This window comes from Sapajus apella, unplaced genomic scaffold (assembly GCF_009761245.1).
Source record: "Sapajus apella isolate SASKATOON/1434 unplaced genomic scaffold, GSC_monkey_1.0 scaffold1, whole genome shotgun sequence".
Classification (NCBI taxonomy): domain Eukaryota; kingdom Metazoa; phylum Chordata; class Mammalia; order Primates; family Cebidae; genus Sapajus; species Sapajus apella.
Window position 1 is genome coordinate 55,035,691 of NW_022436941.1, and position 24,452 is coordinate 55,060,142.

Genomic DNA, 24,452 nt, shown 5'->3' on the forward strand with positions numbered 1-24,452 from the left:
GCTAGAAAACAATCTGGGGATTTTTAATAGCAAGCTATAATAAAAATGGACTCCTAAGGCCAGATAAATGAAATCATTTTTTAATACTTTCTGTATCCCCAATACAATATGTAAAACCAATTATTCACTTATCTTTAAAGATAATCAAGTTTGGGCCTCAGTTGGTTGTATCCAAATAAATAATGCCAAGTTTTAGGTGAAATTGTGTTTTCAAGATGAGATGAATGAAATTGTTTTCAAAAAAAAAATTTGTAAACATATGAATAATTAATGAACATTGACTTTTGAGGGCTCTGTAACAATATTTTGAGTATAGCATATCATATATTGTTGAATTCATAGACAATTACGAAGAAAACTGTGAGGATATGTGAGTTTTTGTTTTACAACGTCTTACACAGTAGAGTAGTTTTACTCAGCTACAAGCTCAGGTTCTTAGAATGGAATTTTTCTTTTTTTTAGACTTAAGTGCATGCAAGTGAGTTAGTAGGTGGCTAGAAGATAATTCACACTAACCAAAGTCACAAGAGAAGGAATTATTATTTTTTAATGGTGATAGAACCACCAATCACACAGACATACCTGTGTGTGATGACTTGCTTGTTAGAAAAGACTCATGGGAGCCAAATGGCAATAGAGGGATGCCTCATGAGGGTGAAATTTTTATTTTTTAAAGCTACACTCATAACAACAACAATAATGTTAGCATAATAAACAATATGTGTCTAAGACTATTAGTGGTCACTAAATATTCTTTAACATTACAGAGCTACTCTTGCAATTAGTTTGGAACTGTGTAACTTGTTCTTTTTTTTATGTAAAAGAGTATTTTAATTCTTGTCCTTGGGAACTATAAGGATTATACATGATTTGGAAATGAGACTGTACCAAGTGATAGCCAAAGAAGAGTCATCCATTCTACTCCTTCTCTTTTGTCTGGTCACTCAGAAATATAATATTATCAGCTATGATTGTTGTTGCTTGTCGCCTCACATTATTTTTATCCATGTATTCACCATAGTCTATTTTCCCTTCCACATAAATTCGAGACCCCTTTCTCACATACTGATATGCCACATCTCTGAGGCCTGGCTGGAATACTGATATTCTGTGCCACGTTGTCTTTTGACTGACATCGCCCATTTGGTAAGCTTCACTTTCCCCTGATCGCCACATCTCATTTGTTGCAAGAGAAAATATTGTGACTGGATTTTTTCCTTCCACCTGTCTCAAGACAGGGTCCTGACCCACTCGCCCAAGTAACTGCACACGATTCAGGGATCTTTCAAGAATCAAACTGGCAGCTGTTTCGGACGCATGTCTTACAAACTGATGAAGTACCTGTAATACAGGTCTTCAAAACACGGCTTCTATTTTCTTTTCTTACAGTCTAATCTTTAGGCTGTTCCTGACGCTCTAACCCGGCAAGTCAGGGCGTAACTTGTTCTTTCAATGAATTTGAGTAGAAATGCCAGGAGTCACTTTAGGATGAAATCATAAAGGTATAAATAGGTCTGTTCATATTTATTTGTCTTCTTGGAGGCAAATGTAAAGGCCACAGGATAAAATGGCACAGTCATATGTGAGAGCTTGGAGGATTGCACTTGAGAGGTAGAGCTATTAACCTCACAACTGATTTGGGATGTTAAGATGTAAATTTTACTGTGTGAAGCTTGTGAGATTTGATAATATATTACAACATAACCTACCATTACCTAACAAATCAAAGGATTAGTTAGTCATTTCAAACAGACCCATGATGCATTTAATCCTTCACCAGCTGTAAATTTATATCTGCATACTTCCCTCCCTATACTCTAATGATCTTTTAAAAACTGGCGAGTTTACAAATAATTTAAGGCACATGTTTGCTTACAAATAATCAATGTTATTTCTGTAGTTAGTTTATTCTGGCCATTGTATGCTGTTGATTTGCTTAAAATCCTACCCTTTTAGGGCTAGCTTTTTTATTTTCAGGAGTTTTCTCCCTTGTTGTCATTTCCAGGTACTTACGTTAACTATAGGAAGAAGAAAAAAGTTTACTCATAGGTTTTAACAATGTAGTAAGTTAAAATATTCAGAGCTAGGTAAGAGCATATTCCAAATAATATCAACCTCTGCGGCATTTGGGTAGAGATTATTTTCAGAGGTTTAGTACACTGGAGTCATGAATATGCTACAACAAATATATTTAAGAGTAATAATTCTTACACTGAATTATGGATGCTTTTTTCTATCAAGTACATAGACTTTTGGCTTTAATAAGTATGTTATATTATTTTGATCCAAATGAATATTGTTTTTAGATATTAGTCCTGGTGTCTTACTGAGAGTCCTTAACTCTATAGGTCTAATATGTAACTCTTTTAGTACAAAAATACTACTTTTAGAATTAATATTTTTTAAACTAGAAAAATGTAGAACAGAAATGTTTTCCCCAAATATTAGTACATTAAACAATGTCAAAAATTTCACTGGACAGGAGAGATGATTCATGGATATAACTTTTGTTCATCAGTAATTTATATACATAAGAATATTTATAGGTTATAGCAGCATAAATCTTAAGATGACTCACTTCTTCAAATAAGTCAATTTCTTCTTGTGGAACATATGTAATACTAATATCTCTGTGTATTTCCATATGTATACAAATGCATTATATATACATACAACATGTATACATATGCATGTACATACACTTGCACACACACACATACATCATTATAAAGATCTTATTGAAAGAAAGAAAGAAATACAGAAATTTTAAAAACACAGAGTAACAATTTTTTTCAATAAGGTCATCTTTTATTTATATTGATAGATAAATTTCTAGTCATTAAGAATAAAGGCAAGAAAGTGAAAAAGACAAACTATGCTTTCCAGCTTTTAAAAAATTTTGTCATATCAATTTAGAGGGAATGATTTATGCTTTCATGTTATTAGAATAACATTAATTTCTCTAGTATAGCGAATATATAAAGGCTAAAGTACAAATAAATTAGCAGCCATTACCCTTGTGTTCTGAAAGTTTCAGTTTCTCTACATGTCTGGAAATGATATGTGTCAGTTGGCAGAACTCCTTTAAATGGGTTACAGAATGCTTAAATAATTAGTTATCTAGCTCATTGATATAATTTCAGAATTAACCGGCAAATATTAATAGCCTAAAGACCTTTATTGAGAAAAGGGTAATTGTTGGAAAAAGCAGCAAAGGAGAAAGGACTTACAGAGTGCCTACATAAATTGGTTGTAAGTAACATATAAACAAGGAACAACAAACCACAGGAGGAAAAGCCACAGGAAAGCCACAGGAGGCCTCTGAGGAGGAAGGCCTCTTCATGCCTCATGTTCCAGTGCAGGGTGACATTGGCTCTTTTACCATAAACATTGTGCTGAAGGATGTAAAACCCCTTTGTAGCACTATGACACAGCCAGACTTGTAGGCTCCTTGTAAGGTTTGAATTCCATCAGCTGTACGTAGATAATAAGCTAAAGATAACCACATGTTCTGTTTTGTGAAACTCCCAAACCACCACTGATATCAATCCTTAGAATGACACACCAGTTATAGTTCACCGATTCAGTTCCAGCTCACTGATTCACTCCCATCACCCTCTCTCCACCATTACTCTACCACTACTCTGTAGATCAAAGTGATTGTAACCAATAAATAGAGTGGATGACCAGAGCTCAGGCTCTTCACTGTCTCCTCCAAAATAATGAGTGATGGCCTCCTGGTCCCACTATCTCTCTTAATCTGTCTGTCTTTGTCACCACCCAACTCAGAGTACCCATGTGTGACATAGGGCTGGCTCCCTACATTCTGGTGTCCAATATATGGGGCTTGTGGATTCCCTACAGATTACTATGCTCTGTTATTTCTGACATAGAGACTTTCATATGTATCACATTATATAATCTTTAAAGCATTTAGAAATATTCCATTAATCTCTATTGTGAAAACAAAATACCAGAAATATGCATCTCAACCAAAATCACATGTTGATTAGTACCAAAGTTAGTATTTGACTTTTTTTCTGGGTTCAATCCAATACTTTTCTAAATGTATATCACGGCACTTACTTTTTTTATTTTATCACTGCTACATAGTCCAAAGAAAGAACTGCAAGTCCTGGAAATGTAACATTAAATTGCCAACACATAGCATATTAAAAAAAAATTGGAAAGATCTATAGCATGAATATTTAACCTAAGATACAATAATCATGAGTGAGTATATAAATCCATTAATCCTATATCAAAAGTGGTATGTAGAAGGACATTTTGGGAGGCTGGAATATTTTCAGTTTATGATCTGAAAAAATATTTTTTCTTTAAATAAATAAAATAATGAAGAACTTCTATTTGTGTAAGTCAAACTATTATTTTTTGAACTCTTAACCATCATAGTCCAAACATTAGAGATTTTGTGTTATACTGGAATCATAAATCCATAATTCTCAGTTGAGGGGAATATTTCAGTTAGTCATTATATCAATTAATTTTTAGAAACAACCACCACCAATAATTTAACAAGCTTACTTTTTAGAAACTTAAAGTTAGGCATATGTCAAGTTGTTTTTCAAAATTTGGTCAGAATGAGTGGACAATACTAGATCAGTTTAAAAATGTTTGTTAAATGAGTGATAGATACTTCAGAAAAAAATGGAAATGATAACATGAGATAAATATAAATAATTCATATCATCAATTTTTTTGAAACTATGCTTAATATTATTTATATTTTCTTTATTTTTAGTTGTATTTCATTCATTTCAGTGCACATTTAAATTTTATGTTTCTATAGAAACAATGTCACAAAGGTAATCCACAATCTCAAGCATAGATGACAAATCATCCTTCTTAACCTTGTTTTTGGTTAGCTTTTAAAATCCATATGGAATGTTCATTAAGATAATCTATATGGAAATATAAACAAATCCCAAACATTTAAAATGACTGAGTCTATACATGATATATTGTCTGTTAGTAGTGGGATTATATAAGAAACCTATAAAAATAAGACATACAGGAAAATTAAAAAGTATGTGAAAGACTTCTATACCACATGCTACCAAATATACTGAAGATCTTAAAAGGAGACATGTTTTGTACAGAGGTATGCTCATTGATTGGAAGATGTAATATGGTTGAGATGTGAGTTTTCCAACATATTATAATAGATTCAACAAAATTAGAGTCACATTCTAGTGGGCCTTCTTAAATAGAAATTGACCGGCTGATTCTAAAATGTATATATTACAGAAATGCCAAAGCAATATTATAAAATTTTATATTATATCATTTCAAGGCTTACTATAAAGCTTCAATAATAAAGACAATGTGACATTGGCATAGGAGCTACACGTAGATAATTTGAAAAGGCTAGGGAGTCCAGAAATAGATTCAAATGATATATTCATTTGATTTTAAATAATGATGCCAAGGCAATCTGATGGGAAAAGGAGTCTTTTAAACAATTGCTACAGGAATAATTCAGTATCCATATGTGACAGAAAATAAAATTAATCTTAGCCTTTATGTCATGCCACACTGTAAAGAGGCATGAGGGTACATTCTGGGTGATTGTAATGTTGTATATTTTAGTGTGACATTAGTGAATGCATTTGTCAAAGCTTAGAAAATAAATTTTTAAGATTTATCTAATTCTATGTATGTTTTACTATAAAAATCTAAAAAATTGTCTCTGAATTACATGAATTAATTAAAACACATCAAAATTAAAATGAAATTATTAGAACAATATAGACATATTATAGTGGCAGATGTGACAATGCAGATAATGCAGATATTTTAATGATACAATCTAAGCTGTTTTTGAGTACCTATTGTAATATTCTTTAAAATTTTCCCCATATTTGAAAAATTTTAATGATGAAATATTGAAAATAGTTGACAGAGGGCTCATGCCATCAATAGTTACTCTGTCTTTTAAAGTATAATCTTGAAAGCATGGGCCAAGGGACACACAAATTGCAAAAACATGCCTAAATGAGAAATAAGGCTTATATTTTGCTCATAAATATTCATATAGAAAATGTATTTCTTGCTTACAAATTATTGGATATAGAAAATACAGTCAGCTGCCAAGGGATTAATAAACAGGAGCTCAAACAACTCAATTGCAAAAAGCCAAATGATTCAATTTAAAAATGAGCAAAATATCTCAACAGACATTTCTTAGAAGATGACATACAAATGGCCAATGGGTATATGAAAAAAGGCTTAGCATCACTCGTCATCTGGGAAATGCAAATCAAAATGACAAGGAGATATCATCTCACCCCAGTTAAAATGGCTTTTATCAAAAAAACATAAAAATTGGATGCTGGTGAGGATGAGGAGAAAGGGGAGCCCTCATACGCTGTTGGTGGGAATATAAAGTAGTAAAGCCATTTTGGAAAACAGTCTGAACATTCTTTAAGACACTAAAAGTACAACCACCATAAGATTCAGAAATCTCACTGCTGGGTATAAACCAAAATATAAGAATATAAGCTTTTCGAAGAGATGTTTGCATATATGGCTTTTATTATTTTGAGGTATGTTTCTTCTATGTCTAGTGTGTTGAAAGTTTTCATTGTAAAGGGATGCTGGATTTTATTGAATGCTTTTTCTTTATCTATTGAGATTATTGTGGTTTTTGTTTTTAACTCTGTTAATGTGATGAATCACATTTAGTGACTTGTGTTTGTTGAGACATCCCAGCGTCCCTGGTGTGAAAACCACCTATCATGGAGAATTATGTTTTTTGATGTGCTATTGGATTTAGTTTGCTAGTATTTTGTTGAGGATTTTGCATCTATTTTCATTAGCTGTATTAGTCTATAGTTTTCTTTTTTTATTTTAGTTATACTTTAAGTTCTGGGGTACATGTGCAGATTGTGCAGGGTTGTTACATAGGTATACACATGCCATGTTGTCAACTACATTAGGTATTTCTCCTAATCTTATCCCTCCCCAATCCCCCACCTCCCACAGGCCCCAGTGTGTGATGTTTCCCTCCATGTGTCCATGTGTTCTTATTGTTCAACACCCACTTATGAGTGAGAACATGCAGTGTTTGGTTTTCTGTTCTTGTGTCAATTTGCTGAGAAAAATGTTTCCAGCTTCATCCATGTCCCTGAAAAAGGACATGGACTCATCTTTTTTCATGACTGCATAGCATTCTATGGTGTATATGTGCCACATTTTCTTTATCCAGTCTATCTAGGGAGAAATTCCTCCTTCTCCATCTTTTGAAATAGTTTCAGTAGAATTGGTATCCATTCTTCTCTGGGTGTCTGGTAGAATTAGGCTGTGACTCTGTCTCACCCTAGGCAAGAATCTGAAGACAACATTGGTTAAGGAACACTGGAATACTCCCAGTGGTGCACATCAAAGGGGAAGTCATGTAGAAATAATGCATCAAGCCCCAAACCACAAAATCAGGTCCACAAAGAGGACAATCCAAATTGGAGGGTTATATATATAGCAAAAATATCTAAATGATTTCTGTAAGGTGTGTACAAAATATAGCTTAGGGTAAAATATTAAACAGAGTATTCCTATATTTTCTCAAAAATTTGAAATAGAACAGTGCTGTTATGCTACTTTATGCATAATTCTATGTAGCAGTATGAAGCTGCATGAAATGATTGCTTGTGGATACTGCCATTTATAGAACTCAGAGTATTTGTATTCAGAAAAACTAGAAACAACCTATTCAGTATCAATGATCTGGAAACGGACATGGAAAGCAGGAAAAAAAGGCCTGGAATCAGAGGGACTGGTTAAAAACAGTGGTGATTTTACAAATCACCAAGAAAATAAAAACAAGAGGTAAGAAATGATAGCCTTGACATAAATATTTCCCCTGTACTGATAGGAACAGAGGCTAATATGCTTCTATACTTCCAGCAAACATAATCATAGTTTTTAAAATAAGAACCAATTGTTCTTACTCATGTGGAACCAAAATAAATTTCTAAATTATAAACCTACAGATTGTAATATGCCTCCCTAACATTTAGGAATGTATAGAACTAGGTAATTGAGTTTATTGTTACAGGGTTTTGGGAAAATTCTTAAGGAATATAAATGTTTTACATGGAGGTGGCAGATTTCATTGATGATGATTGCTCAAGATTAAGGAAAAAGCAGCAAAACTTCTTGAAACAGAGAATTTTGTTAAATTTAACAAATATTCTTAGCTAAAAATTTAGACTTTATAATTTTTTTTTTTTGCCTTTGTATTCTTCATGTCCCTGGTAAGCACTGGATTTGACTATTAAATATAAAAAAGGGTAGCTCAGGGAATTTTTTTTTGTCTTTTTAGCTCATTATCTTTCTAATGTAGCTGTCCAACCTTAATGGCAAAAGTTGCCAGAAGGAATTATTGTACATATAAAATCTTAAAATATATGGGTTGTGCTAACTGGAACTTGTTCATTTTTGCAGTCTAGAATTACAGAACCCTATAAACATTAAGAGAGAAAAGCTTAAGATAAATAACTGGAGACTATTAAATGAAACAAATGGAATTACTACAAAAGATGGTAAGTGAAGTGAACACTTATTTTTGAAATATTTTATTTGTAGAAAATATACATTAGGAAATCTGGATACTTGAAACACATGTTTCTGTCTTGAAGCAGTTATGAACAATTTTTAAGAAGAGATAACGATTACCTAGTGATACACTCAAAAGGCCATGAACCAAAATTAATGGGGTAGGATGTTTTATAAGGTCACATTTATTTTGTTAATAGTATTGCTGCAACTTTCCTAATATATTGTCATGTGACATATATCATATATAATCCAGAATACATTTACACATAATCTGATGCACCTAGTTTATGGTGGGTTAAAATTAATCACTAAAATGAGAAGAAAAATGCTTTCAAAGTTAATTGTGTATGCTAAGGAAATGACAGCAATTACTGAATATTAGGTAGATCTCTAAGGTAGAAACGTAGCGTGCACATTGAAATATAAGTCTCTAGTCTGAAGGAGAGGGCTTGTTGGAGATAGAAAAGAGAGGAGATCTGAAGACCACACCCAGAGTATATAAATATTCACAGATTTCAGATAAATATATTCTAGAGAATCACACTGATTTGGACAGTTAAGTAAGATGATAAGAAAACTAGGAAAGGATATTATCTTGGGATGAAAGTGAAGAAAATATTTCAAAGAAATGAAAAGCTCCAAAGCTAGTATTAAGAAAAGTAAGAGGAGATTTGAGCATTGAGTGATGGATTTAGCAACAAGGACATTTAAAATATATGTGTTTTAAACTATAAAAACATTTATATTTAATTAATTGTATTTCCATATAATCTTGGTGATATTCAGAGTAAAGAGATTTGCCTTAAAATTATAGATAAGAGGACTTCTATTTATGTCTATGATGATGTGAATTATAGTAGAATAAAGAGAACAAATAAAAAAATTACATAAATGGAAATTTATATACCAAGAGAATAATCATTAAAAAGATGACTCAGGTGACCTAGGCAGATCTTGGAGAGACAGAAACTTCAGGGAGGTGAACCAATATTCCACAATATTTTTGAATCCTGCCAAACAATGAGACAAAGGACAACATCTAAAAGGCAGAGAAATATTGATAATCTCAAAGGGCCGGAAAGACAAAAATTGGAATTGGGTCCATTTCTAATTCCTAAACTGTGGCTAGAATTTAGTGAGAGAGTTGTCTGAGTCCACTTAAGCTGCTAGGGCAAAATACTATAGACTGAGGGGCTTTTAAACAACAGAAATTTATTTCTCAAAGTTTTGGAAGCTGAGAAGTCCAAGATCATGGCACCTATAATGTTTGGTGTCAGATGAGGGCTTATTTTCTGGTTCATAAATGGTGTCTTCTAGTTGTGCTCTCAGATAGTGGAAGGAGAAATGGCAGCTCTCTGATGCCTCTTTAATTAGGGCACTAATGCAGTTCATGAGTGCTCTGAATTAGTAGGCTCTGAGGGCTATTTAATGACCTCCCAAAAGCTCTACCTCGTAATATTGTCAAATTGATGATTAGGTTTCAACATACAAATTTGGAGATGGCACAGACATTCAGACCATCGGAGTGTAAGGAAGTCAGGTGCAAAACTCTGTCCATTTTTCACTTGAAGCACTTTATAAATTTGTGAACAATATTAATTTTTAAAAAACACCAAAAACAAGTGAACAAACAATCCAAACTATTAGCAACAATCTGCAAAAGTAAATGATGTATTTTCTCCATTATTGCAGTGTTAAGAAGATAAGTGCATCTAACCCTTAAGACTTGGAACAAACTAAAAGTAGATTAAACTTGGCAAAAACTGCTGCAATTAATACTCAAGTTGGCAAAGTATCTTATTAGATTAAAGTGACCTTTCACCAGTTTCTTAAAAGAGGATTAAGTGACTAGGGCACTGGTAACTGCTTAAAGTTTTTTATTTCTTTAAAAAACATCCTGATTTGTAATGGTTATAGATTTACATGACATAAATACTCCCATAAGGCTGATTTCAAGCTAATGATATGACATAGCTGAACACAGATTTGGGAAGAAATTTACACATTTGGCCTAAATCAGTATGAACTAACTCCAGTAAATTTCACAACCCAAAGCCTCCTTAAGCTGATAAGCAACTTCAGCAAAGTCTCCAGATATAAAATAAATGTACAGAAATCACAAGCATTCCTATACATCAACAATAGACAAATAGAGAGCCAAATCAAGAGCGAACTCACATTCATAATTGCTACAAAGAGAATAAAATACCTAGGAATACAACTCACAAAGGATGTAAAAGATCTCTTCAAGGAGAACTACAAACCACTGCTCAGCGAAATAAGAGAGGACGCAAACAGATAGAGAAACATTCCATGCTTATAGTTAGAAAGAATCAATACTGTGAAACTGGCCATACTGCACAAAGTAATTCATAGATTCCAAGCTATCCCCATTAAGCATTGACCTTCTTCACAGAACTGGAAAAAAAAAAACACTTTAAGCTTCATATGGAGCCAAAGAGAGCCTGCATAGCCAAGACAATCCTAAGCAAAAAGAACAAAGCTGGAGGCATCATGCTACCTGACTTCAAACTATACTACAAGGCTACGGTAATCAAAACAGCATGGTACTGGTACCAAAACACAGATATAGGCCAATGGAACAGAACAGAGGCCTTGGAAGCAACACCACAAATCTACAACCATTTGATCTTTGACAAACCAGACAAAAACAAGCAATGGGGAAAGGATTCCCTGTTTAAAAAATGGTGTTGGGAAAACTAGCTAGCCATATGCAGGAAGTTGAAACTGAAACCCTTCCTTACACCTTATACAAAAATTAACTGCAGATGCATTAAAGATTTAAACATAAGGACTAACATTGTAAAAACCCTAGAAGAAAACCTAGGCAACACCATTCAGGACATAGGCACAGGCAAGGACTTCATGACAAAAACACCAAAAGCAATGGCAACAAAAGTCAAAATAGACAAATGGTACATAATTAAACATAAAAGCTTCTGCACAGCAAAAGAAACAACCATTAGAGTGAACTGGCAACCAACAGAATGGTCAAAAATTTTGCAATCTACCCATCTGACAAAGGGCTAATACCCAGAATCTACAAAGAATTAAAGCAGATTTACAAGAAACAAACAAACAAACCCATTCAAAAGTGGGCGAAGGATATAAGCAGACACCTTTCAAAAGAAGACATATATGAGGCCAACAAACATATGAAAAAATGCTCATCATTGGTCATTAGATAAATGCAAATCAAAACCACATTGAGATACCATCTCATGCCAGTTAGAAGGGCAATCACTGAAAAATCTGGAGACAACAGATGCTGGAGAGGATGTGCAGAAAAAGGAACACTTTTACACCATTGGTGGGAGTGTAAATTAGTTCAACTATGGTGAAAGACAGTGTGGTGATTCCTCAAGTATCTAGAAATAGAAATTCCATTTGACCCAGCAATCCCATTACTGGGTATATACCCAAAGGATTATAAATCATTCTATTATAAAGACACATGCACATGTATGTTCATTGTGGCACTGTTTATGATAGTGAAGACCCGGAACCAACCCAAATGCCCATCAATGATAGAGTGGACAAAGAAAATGTGACACATCTACACCATGGAATACTATGCAGCCATAAAAAAGGAATTTGGGTTCTTTGTAGAGACATGGATGAATCTAGAAATGATCATTCTCAGCAAACTGATACAAGAACAGAAAACCAAACACCACATGTTTTCACTCATAGGAAGGTGATGAACAGTAACACTTGGGTACAGGGAAGGGAACAACAATCACAAGGCTAGGTGGAGGAATGGTGTGGAAGGGAGGGAAGGGACAGCAGTGGGTTGGGGAGGATGTGGAGGGATAACAAAGGGAGAAATGCCTGACGTAGGCAAACCACCATGACATATATGTACCTCTGCAACAATTCTGCAGGGTACTGGATGTGCACAGGTACCCCAGAGCCCAAAGTACAATAAAAAAAAAAAAAAATTAATTGCCAAGATGATAGTATTAATAAATGGGCCCTATAATAAGTGAGTAAGTCATTACGATGAGCCCTCATGCATGAGATTAGTGCTTTATAAAGGTCTTGAGGTGGTGGTAAATGTGTTCCTGCTGCCTCATGACAACATAACATTTGCCTGCTCCAGAGGAACCAGCATTCAAGGTACCATCTTGGAAGCAGAGACCAGGCCCTCACTAGACACTGTATTTGCTGGAGCCTTGATCGTTTTCTTCCCAACCACCAGAGCTGAGATAATAAACTTCTGTTGTTTGTAAATTAAAAAAAAAAAAGATGGCTATTTAATCAGATTAATAAAATTAATTTCAAGTTGGAGTTTTTTTACTAGATAATTAAGATTTATTTTTAAAAATCAAATAGATAATTAAAAATTCAAAATATAATTATTCACTTTGTATAAAAATTAACTAAAAACCAATCAAAGAGAAACAAAGGCATATGCCCACACAAAAATTTATACAAAAATATTTAGAAATGCCAGATGTAGGTGATGGGGAGGAAGGCAGCAAATCACACTGCCACGTGTGTTCCTATGCAACAATTTTTGCATGTTCTTCACATGTACCCCAAAACCTAAAAATGCAATAAAATAAATAAATGGGAAAAAAAAAATAAAAATAAAAAAAAATAAAAATAAACATCATCAAAAAAAAATTATAGCAGCTGAGCTTGTAATAATAATAATAAAAAAAAACAGGTAACCTAAATGTCCTTCAACGTGAAATGATGAGGACATGTTGCATATCCATACAGTAAAATATTATAAATGGTGGCAAACCAATGCATTGGAATACTATTTGGCAATGAAAATGAACTACTGGTAGAATCAATGCATTTCAAGGTAATTATACTGAGAAAGAGAAGTTAGACAAAAAAAAAAAACAAAAAAAACAAACAAACAAACAAACAAAAAAAACACATACTGCATGATTTCCTTTATGTGAAACTCTAAAAAACGCAAACAAATCTATATTAACAGGAAGCAGTTTATTGGTTGCCTTGTAAAGTTAAATATGGAGAAGGGTAGGTGGTAGGTATTACAAATACATTTGAAGGATGAACCAGAAAATTGTTGTAAGGAATTTTGTGAGGTTGTGTAAAAGACATAAAGAAAACAGAGATAGATATTTTAAAAAGATAAGTGTTCGGCAAAACGTATTAAACAGTAGAGCTCGAATGAGTGTATTTTATTTATGAGTATGTAAAGTATACCTCAGTAAAGCTGATTTGCAAGAAAAAAAGATAACTAACTAAAAGCAGGTTGTTTACATAGTTCTTGTTTTGTTTAGTGACTCAGTCTAAAAGTCAGTTTGGTTAAGTACCCAGCAGGAGTAGAATTTATAGAATACAAAATCATAAACCAGCTGGAAAATTTGAGTTTTATATGATTCCTAGCAATTCTATTTTTGCTTTTTTTCTACTCTCAAATTAAAAGCCCATTTTGTCATATTGGGACATGTCTCAAAACTGCTCACACAATAGAAATTTTATGTTTCATACCTTACTTACCAGTCTTCCAGTGTAATTACATATACTTCAAATATTTGTTTTCTACTCTATTCAATAAATCTATGCCAGCAAGATTATTTTCTGATCTATAAATTTAACTTAAAAGACTGCAGATGATTTTAAATCCAAAAACGTCATTACAACATATTGTTATGTTTTAAAAACTCATTCAAGCTCTTAGAACACAGTTGTTCTGAACAGCTATCATTAAGAATAGCTAATGATGTTTAGAATTTATTATGATTATTAAGTTGAGCATTTTACATACATTATTTAATCCTTGAAAGTATTTAATATCTATATTTAAATACGTTGTCCTGAAGCAGGCATAGGGTTTTTGAATCAAAGAAAGACTATCATTATTATTAATATTTACAGGAATAATAGCATCAGTTGCCAACACACCATTTTCAATAACATAGGGTGATGTAGTGACAGCCAGATGTTTACAATGATCCAAATAAACAGTTCTGCACCACAGGAGAGGAATCCTAAAACTATGAATCTGGGCACTAATACAGGCGTTGCTACATACCCTCCTCTCAATAGGGAGAGAAACTTGATACACCTAATGTACTCCAAATGATACACAAATCATTTGGAGTGTGGATGGTTAGTTCACAATTTCATCCCCTTTGGAAATATAAAAGCACAACTCTAGAAAAATAAACCCCTACATCTACCTGAAGTTCCTTCACTCTAAACACTGTTATCGTTTAATTGACAAGGCCTGATTTTAACCCAAAGACAAGCTTTCTTGGCTTAAAAACTCTATCTGTTTAGAGACATTAAAATATTTACATGGATTCTACACAATCTTTACGAAAATTCCAATTCCATTATGTTGATGAGAAAAATATCAATGAAGTGTTATTATTTTGTACAATAATATGTATAAAGTAGGTAATAAAAGATACAAATATGGTTGTATCTGGCTTCAGGAACAGTGTATACTTTCCATACTATACTACTTTTTTGTTACTACAATTTAGGATTAAATTTAGGAATGAAGGACTACAGCAGTTTTTATTATAATTACCTTTTTCCCCATTATCCAAAAACAGCTCTTCTTTGTATATGATTTGGAGACATTTCTTTAATAAAATATAACATCAGTTAAGCCAAGACATTTGATGTTAATATTTTGAGAAAATAAATAAGTACTTGCACACTTCTATGCCTTGTTTTATGCTCTAGAAAATATCTTTGTGACATACTTTGACTTACGCGATTTTTTAAAAAGTTTTCAAGGGTCAAAAGTTGTATATTCACTGTGTTTACTTGAAATGCTTCTGTATTAGTTTGTTCTCAATGCTGCTAATAAAGATGTGCCCAAGACTCAGTAATTTATAAAGGAAAGAGGTTTAATTGACTCACAGCTCCCTATGGCTTGGGAGGCTTCACTATCATGGTGGAAGGCAAAAGAGGAGCAAAGTCACTTCTTACATGGCTGCGGGCAAGACAGCTTGGGCAAAGGCACTCCCATTTATAAAACCATCAGACATATTCACTATCATGAGAACAGCACAGGAGAGAATTTCCCCCATGATTCAATTACTTCCTACCAAGTCCCTCCCACAACAAGTGGGAATTATGGGAGCTACAACTTAAGATGAGATTTGGGTGGGGTCACAGCCAAACCATAACAGCTTGTAAACATGTACAACACATATAAACAGATAATCATGATTACTACATTTTCCATACACTGCTGGACAGTATCATTTTGTTTATTATTATGTTTAATTTAGAAATAATAAGCAAAAAAAAACTATTTAAAAAATGAGCTTTTTCTTCAGTTTTTAAATATATAGATAAATTATATTAAAATTCTAAGAACACAACTGTTAGCCATTATTGCTGTGTTTTAATATTTTTAATCTATTAGTTGTTTTATTTATATTCAGTTTTATTTTAGTGTGAAAATTTGAAAAGTTAACTGTTCATATGCTACCTCATTGCTGTTTCTTTTTGGAAAACAACCTTTTTGCTGAGATTATTCTTTTAATTTGTAGTTTTAACTTTTTAAATAAAAACCATGCTGTGATGTGTTGATATTAATGGTAAAGCTAAAGTGAAATTACAATATTCATTTTGAAATTATCAAGGAGTAAAAAGATGTCTTCAAAGTTCCTCATTTCTAATGACCTCATTTAGGCCCTAAAACATATGTATGTATTAATTTAAAAAACTTTATTATACTTATTCTCCAGCTATAATAGGTGATGATATCTATGAAGCTATTACCAGTTTCCAGCATCATATCACATCATATAGTCATTTTACATATTATGTAATAATCGAACGGTAAATTTTTTAATTGAAAATTTTTATTATTTAGTGTGGGTTTCTTGTTCTATGTGGAATTACTTTCAGTTCTATTTTGGCTGTCCTAATGAGAACAAGAAGAATTCTAAAAGGAGGAGTAATCTAATCCTATGGGAGAAAAATAAAGTCTTTTGAAACCTGCTACCCTAGAAGAAAAGTGCACCTTTTCTAAGGAGGTATTTCAGGACATTTGGCCTATACTTTTGGATGCGAAATTAAAAAAAAAAAATGTAAAATTAGCAAGTCAACAATATTAAGTTTTTTAAGACCTCAGAAATAGCACTGTAAATAAATAAAACTGGCTACGTTTTACAAAACACTTAACTAGGTGCTAATCACTGTGCTAAAACCTTCATAGACCACTTCATTTCATCTTTACAATGCTCTGTACTATGGATGTTTGGAAATAGGCCACTAACTAAAAAATACTTATGCGGACAAATTCAAAGTAGTTAAATTAAAAGTACAGATACTAGAGCTACATGTTTTAGTTTTCAGTATGGCAATTGGTTAGTGTTGATGTTTATAAGAAAAACGTTGTATAAATATGTTAAAATTAATATATTTAAAGTAGTCTAAAGATACTTTCTGAGAATTTAGGCCAAATATTTTATTGGAAATGGATTATAATATATATTTCAATTTAAGAAATAAAACCTCAAAGATGATAATTCATAAGTGATATACGCCTATTCATAAAGATATTTTCCAAAAACTTCATAATTCTTATTTCCAAATCAAATGTTTTTTACATGTAAAGTATTTTTTTAATTTTTAATCATTAGATGGTCACATTTTCGTATTTAGAAAAACATATTTTGCAAACATGTGCAAATTGACCTAGAAAGTTTTATCAGAAAAATCAGTGGAAGCTATGAGATCCAGATTTATCAAATATGATAGTGTTATTCATAAACATCGTATTGTCCTAAGAAAGTGAATTTACATGAATGACCTGCGGGGTTTTTACAAATTCATATGTGCTTAGTATTGACACAGAAAGTCATTATTTTATCGAAGGACCAAAGAACTTCAAAATCAATTTAATTGATACTGAAAACAGTATTTTTTATTGATTGTCATTATTGCTGTAGATACTATTGATGTAGATATCACTTGGTGAATAAATAACTGGCTAGGGCATAACTTAATAATATAAGACTTTGGACTACAGAACCATCTATTTTGTGTTATGAAGACATTGATACAGAATTTAAAAAAATAGATTCAGTTATTCCATCAGAATAGTCTAAATAATCCAGGCAGTGGCATAGATTTTTAAGCAACCTTGATTAATAGCCACAAATCTCAAATTATTTGCAATGATGTAATTACTATTTCAGTGTGCTAATGCCTTGTCAATCATGCACAAGATTTATAACCAAAGATAGGAATGTTTGCGTCACGACTCCTTCATAATACTGTGTAAAGAAACCTTCAAGCCTTCAATAAATTTAATTTTAAAATGTTGATGGTGTACACTCTTTTGTTACTATTAATTTCACTTAAAAACCAAAGGAACTAAATGCCCAAACAAACCAGATATGCATAAGAATATCCACAGCAGTTTTATTAAAAATGGGTGAAAACTGTAAGTAATCTAAATCTCCACCCGTACATAAATGAAGGAAAAATTTGTGGTAAAATGATATAAGTTACACAGAGAAATAAGAATGGAAGTTAACAGGCAATATCTTACAGCATTATTGGAGATTTGCTTTTTCATAAATAGAAACTTACTAATTTACAATGTACACCAACATATTTTGGAGACATTAATTTTGTAATATTTAAATGTTTATAATATTTACTGGACTAATTCCTTGAGAAAGATTATAATTGAAATATACAAAAAGGAAATTGAGTATTTAAAATATATGAAGACAGATTGTCAAAAATGCTTGAATTTTGTGAATTTTTAAAGAACTTATGCATTTATCAAAGGTTGACTACGAAGTTATTGCTAAAGTTGTTAATTCTAATAACAATAAATTTAATACTTCTAAGGTTTAAAATGTGTAACTTCAGTAAATTGAAAATTAATTAAACAAAGTAAACTCTTCATTGCTTACTTCTGTGAGCAAATCTGCCCTCCAGGACATCAGAATAAATAAATTATTTTTAAAATCCCTCTTACATAGAGCAGCAACCAGTAACACAGATGATAAGAGATCACATTCTAATTGTCTTGTGATTTTTTTTTTTTTTTTTTTTGAGACAGAGTCTTTCTTTGTTGCCAGGCACCAGGCTGGAGCTCAGTGGCCCCATCTTGGCTCACTGCAACCTCCACCTCCCAGGTTCAAGCAATTCTCCTGCCTCAGTCTCCCAAGTAGCTGGGACTACAGGCACGTGCCACCACACACAGCTAATTTCTGTATTTTTAGTAGAGACAGGGTTTCACCATGTTGGCCAGGATGGTCTCGATCTCTTGACCTTGTGATCTGCCCGCCTCAGTCTCCCAAAGTGCTGGGATTACAGGCGTGAGCCACTGCGCCCGGCCTGTCTTGTGAATTTTAAGATTTCATAGACCAGCACATTATTCTGAAATATTACTTAGTGAGTAAAAGGTCTTCAGAGTCCTTCCTCTTATAACTTTTTGTGGCTTTTGTAAATTATATTCATAAATGCACAATTGATGCTTTCTTTATTGGCATATGTTCTGTTTAGTGTAACAATTTTTAAAGTACATACAGCTTGTAATTTGCTCTGTCTTACAGTTATATATTGAGATTTGTTTTTCATAGCATCCTTTTATTCCCTCCAGTTTCTTTCTCTCCTTTTTCTATTCATTTTTGTAATACAGTAAATAAATACATATACAAGAATATAGTATGTTTCTCTTAATTATTATTACTTTAAAAATTTTCCAAAAGCACATGCTGCACTATAATGGTAATGATAAAGTAAATGTAATTATTCACCTAGCTGCATCCTGAAAAAAAAAAGTAACAAAGGGGAAGGAGAGGGTCTGAAAGATACACTAATGAGATCATTATCAGTATGTTTCTGTGTGTTTTTGCATACTTTCCACCTCCAAGCTTTATAATTTCATAATACTCCATCACAAGAATGAGATTCTATATTCTCCAGACAAAAAGTTGTTTTCCTTAGCAATTATAATAAAATTTTTTAAAAAGAAGATGCTGTTAAACTGAATTGCTTTAACACTCCTAAAGCTCCCTGGACTCCTGTTAGCATACCTTATTCTTAGTGTCTGTAGTAAAAGCACATTTCTCCCTTTCTTAATACATTTCTAAATTTTTATTACTGTCTTATACAGAATTAAATCACAAAGTAAGCAAAGCCAATTGAATGGGAGCTGAACAGCCATCGCTTCTACACAGTATTAAAAACTGAAAATGAACACAATTTAGTTTTACCAGCTAATTTAGTCAGGTATCACCCTACGGCATCAACACCATTTATCATTATCACTGCAGCCTGGCATCTAGGCCCTATCACCAGTAGCTTTCACAAAGCAAATTAAGAACTTTTTAAAGTTTTCTTTGCTCAGGAAAGAAAAACAAACATTTAATATTCTTTACATATAAGCTCTTGTGGTCAACTCCAGTGTCATATTAACCTTATCACTTGGAAGTCAGAAGTTATAATACAAAAATTTGCTGCAATATATAATACATCTGCTTTTCAGAGTCCCACAAATCATAAAAGTTATAGCCTTCAAAAAGTTACAAACATGTTCAAAAATTAATAGAATTTTGTTCTGTGTACACTCAAACCACTGCCATTCTTTCATATTCAATGTAATATTTTTATTCATTTATTATCCTTTGAATATATTTTATTTCTATAAGATTATGTGCTAAATTCAGAAAATTGCATTCATACGGCATAAACACTATGCATTTGAGTTAGCAACTGAAAACTCAATCTAGTTTCGTAGTTAAGATTTTATAGCAGATTTGAAATAAGTAGAAGCAATCCTTGATTTCTACAAACGATTTACAATAATCATAGAGTTGCATAATTAAAGCCAAGTTTGGAAAATTAAATTGCCTGGTTGTGCGTTTTCTTCAACAAGGAAATTGAAAGAAGAACTAAGAGACTTGTCTAAAGTTGGTGATAGATTTTAATGATATAGCTCTGGCATGTGTCTTCTAATTTGATAATTACTTAATTGCAAAATATATATTAATAGTAAAGTTTGTAAAATAATGTCTTGACTACCTCTAAAACCCTTTGACATTATCAAAGTCAGGATTAGATCTGCCTCAAAACCTCAAAGACAAATATCAGAAGTTTTCTTGTGAGCATTATCTGGGAAACATGCATTTAGCCAACCAGATTAAACTCTTATCAGCTTCCTTAATGTAGAGACTGATGTCAGTTGTTGTAGTCAGTGGGCCTCTAGTCTGTTGGTGCCATTTACAAAGACATTGCTAATGAAAATGGGATGCACCGAACTCTGGCCCTCTTTTATCCATTTGACTCACCCAATTCCATTATTCTGATTCCATGTTCATTCAACATAACTTTGACTTGCCCCAGGTCTATGTGAAGAAAGAGAATAAATGGGAAAATCTTCTAGGCATTCAGTCTTTTGGTGATTAATTTTCATTACAAATAAATAAATTGGCATTATGTGACCTAAAATACAATTTTAGATATTAATTTTTGAAATAATCCTCTGAGTTTACCAAGTTGGGTTATTCCCTTTATAAGCACTGTCAAATCACATGGCACATTCCCTATCACAGCCCCTCCTGCACTGTATGATATTATAATGTTTACTTATTTATCACCTATACTAAATTGTATGCTCCTTTAGTACAAAAATATATCATATTTGTTGCTTTATTATCAGTATGTAAAACATGGTGATATGGCCAGCTGATAGCCTGGCACATAATAGTTTCTTACAAAATATTTTAAATAAATAAAAAGCTTATTCACTGAATTCTAGATTATAGGGTTATGAAGTTTCCAGAACAATAATATCAAATAGCCAAACCCTAGGTTAATTTTTTTTAGCATAGAAATTTTTGCATACTACTAACAACATATAAACAGTTCATAAAGAAACATATAAATTTTACAGAACTAAAAAAGAAAAGCTCTTTTTATACTTTAATAGGTAAAAATAATATTGGCTAATACAATGTTTAATTTCAAATAATATTCATTATATTTTAAGTACTTTTATGTGGTATGGTTATTTTAATGGGCTATGTACTTCAGTAATAATTTTTTTTTCTATAAAGACAGGTAATAGATGTAAACATTTTTCTGTCAGATTTTTGGTTGTCTTTGATGAGTATATTTATACCCACTATTTTATTTAGCTACAATTACACAGTAATTCGAATATCAAGCCACAGAAATTTCTTGTTTTTGCACACATTATGGATACATACACAATTACATCTTTCATTAGAGAAAAACAACTTATTTCATGAATCCACAAATATCTTTATATATTTGCTTTTTGTGTTGCTCCCTTATTTTTCTAACTGTACTGCACAGCAAAAGTTAGGCATCATAAAATGTACAAAACAAACATATAAGCAAAACCAGAAATGCACAGTTTCACATATACATGTACAACAAATCCCATATGTGTGCCTTGTTTCTCTAATTTACTTTGTTTTACACCTACAGAATTTAGTCAATTTCTGGATGACAACTTTTTCCATTTTTATGATCCTTTATTTTACCTGTTATCAAATAAGGACCTTCTACCCACTGAGTTTGAATTCCTCCATTGCAGATATTAATGAACATATGATGATTGGGCAATAACTATTACTGCCTAGTAGGAAGGATAGAAGATAATAAATAAAGATTACTAACAGTAGGAGATTAAAAGGGAAAATATCTAATCAATCTATGAGGTACCTAGCCAGTATATGTTTTATGTCAATAGCTAAACACACAACATCTGATTAGAAAATGAATCAGATTATTTGGCATGGTTGACAATGTTAACATCATCAAATAATTTGAAATTTTTTTCAACATCTAAGCATTAATCCATAAAGCCTACCAGAGCCTTACTCAGTAAGTAATGTCTTTATTAGGCTATTTTTTGCCCCAGTGGCCTAAATTCTGGGAGGAATCTTTGCACTAAACACTGGTTATGGTTCTGAGTTAAATTTCCTTCTCTTTAAGATTGATTGAACTCAGGTGCAAAACCCGATTTTATGTGTTGACTATGTGAGATTGATCTGTTATTTAGTTACTTACTAGTAACTAATAACTAGTAACTATTTAGTTACTTACTAACAATGTTATTTAACTCTGCAGTAAAAAGACATACACGAATACATCCTATAATCTCTTGATGCCTTGTGACACATACTTTACTAATCACAATAATGATGCCAGTAACTAAAATAGCAAAAACATCTGATTATATTATTAACATCTAAAATAGAATAGACTTGGCTATATAAAACTTTCCTGAAGTTCCAGTGCACAAGAAATGCTGCCTAGCAATTCTGTGGTAGTATTAATTCATCTTTTTTTCATAGTTTGTTTTCTTAAAAGAACATGAAGCCTTTGTATGATGAACATGGTTTCAGAAAACATAGGCTATTATATTATTATTTGAATAGAGTGTGCATAGCAGATTATAAACTAGTTTTCTGTATGCCATGCTGTGTCTACCTAAAAGATACATACAAATTAAATTGTGTCTATTGATCCAGAAGTCCAGTTAAAAACATATAATTTCATAAATTCAGAATTTTTATGACTGATACTTTTTCAGGTACATTTGTGATGAGACAAATATATAAAGTTTCTTATAAATATATTTGCTTAACTACATTTAAATAAAATAAGAATCCAGTGTTTATACAAACTGCAAGATTCTTAGAAAATCAATTTGCCATTGTATATTAAAAGAAACATATTTTTAGAGAACCTAATTTAGACAATTTAGAGAGGAATATAAGTGAAATGATAGAGCTGAAAAACACAACACGAGAACTTCGCGAAGCATGCACAAGTTTTAACAGTCGAATTGACCAAGCAGAAGATAGGATATCAGAGTTCGAAGATCAACTCAATGAAACAAAACGAGAAGGCAAATTTAGAGAAAAAAGGGTAAAAAGGAATGAACAAAGTCTCCAAGAAATATGGAACTATGTGAAAAGACCTAATCTACGTTTGATAGGTGTACCTGAATGTGATGAAGAGAATGAATCCAAACTGGAAAATACTCTTCAGGATACTACCCAGGAAAACTTCCCCAACCTAGCAAGGCAGGCAAACATTCAAGTCCAGGTAATGCAGAGAACACTGCAAAGATATTCCTCAAGAAGAACCTCCCAAGGCACATAATCGTCAGATTCACCAGGGTTGAAATGAAGGAGAAAATGCTAAGGGCAGCCAGAGAGAAAAATCAGGTTACCCACAAAGGGAAGCCCATCAGACTCACAGCAGATCTCTCAGCAGAAACCCTACAAGCTAGAAGAGAGTCGAGGCCAATATTCAATATCCTTAAAGAAAAGAACTTTCAACCCAGAATTTCATATCCAGCCAAACTAAGTTTCATAAGGAAAAATAAAGGAATAAATGAAGGAAAAATAAAATCCTTTGTGAACAAGCAAGTATTCAGAGATTTCATCACCACTAGGCCTACTTTACAAGAGCTCCTGAAAGAAGCACTACACATATAAAGGAACAACCAGTATCAGCCACTCCAAAAACATACCAAAAGGTAAAGAGCATCAACATAATGAAGAATTTGCATCAACTAATGGGCAAAACAGCCAGCTAGCATTAAATGGCAGTATCAAATTCATACATATCAATATTAACCCTAAATGTAAATGGACTAAATTCCCCAATCAAAAGACACAGACAGGCAAATTGGATAAAATCCAAAACCCATGGATGTGCTGTATCCAGGAAACCCACTTCACATGCAAGGATACACAAAGGCTCAAAATAAAGGGATGAAGGAAGAATTACCAAAGAAATGGAGAGCAAAAAAAAAGAAAAAAAAAAGCAGGAGTTGTAATTCTCATCTCTGATAAAATAGACTTTAAAGCAACAAAGATCAAAAAAGACAAAGA

General features: G+C 32.4%; 1 pseudogene across 1 annotated transcript; it reads right to left on the reverse strand.

Moving 5' to 3' along the window:
* Positions 1 to 807: 807 nt before the first annotated feature.
* On the reverse strand, positions 808 to 3,508 carry LOC116556787 (annotated as a pseudogene). The gene is made up of 2 exons (XR_004271171.1): positions 3,383 to 3,508; positions 808 to 1,377 (listed from the first exon to the last, which is right to left on the reverse strand). The product of XR_004271171.1 is annotated as a single-stranded DNA-binding protein, mitochondrial pseudogene (transcript).
* Between the last annotated feature and the right edge of the window lie 20,944 nt (positions 3,509 to 24,452).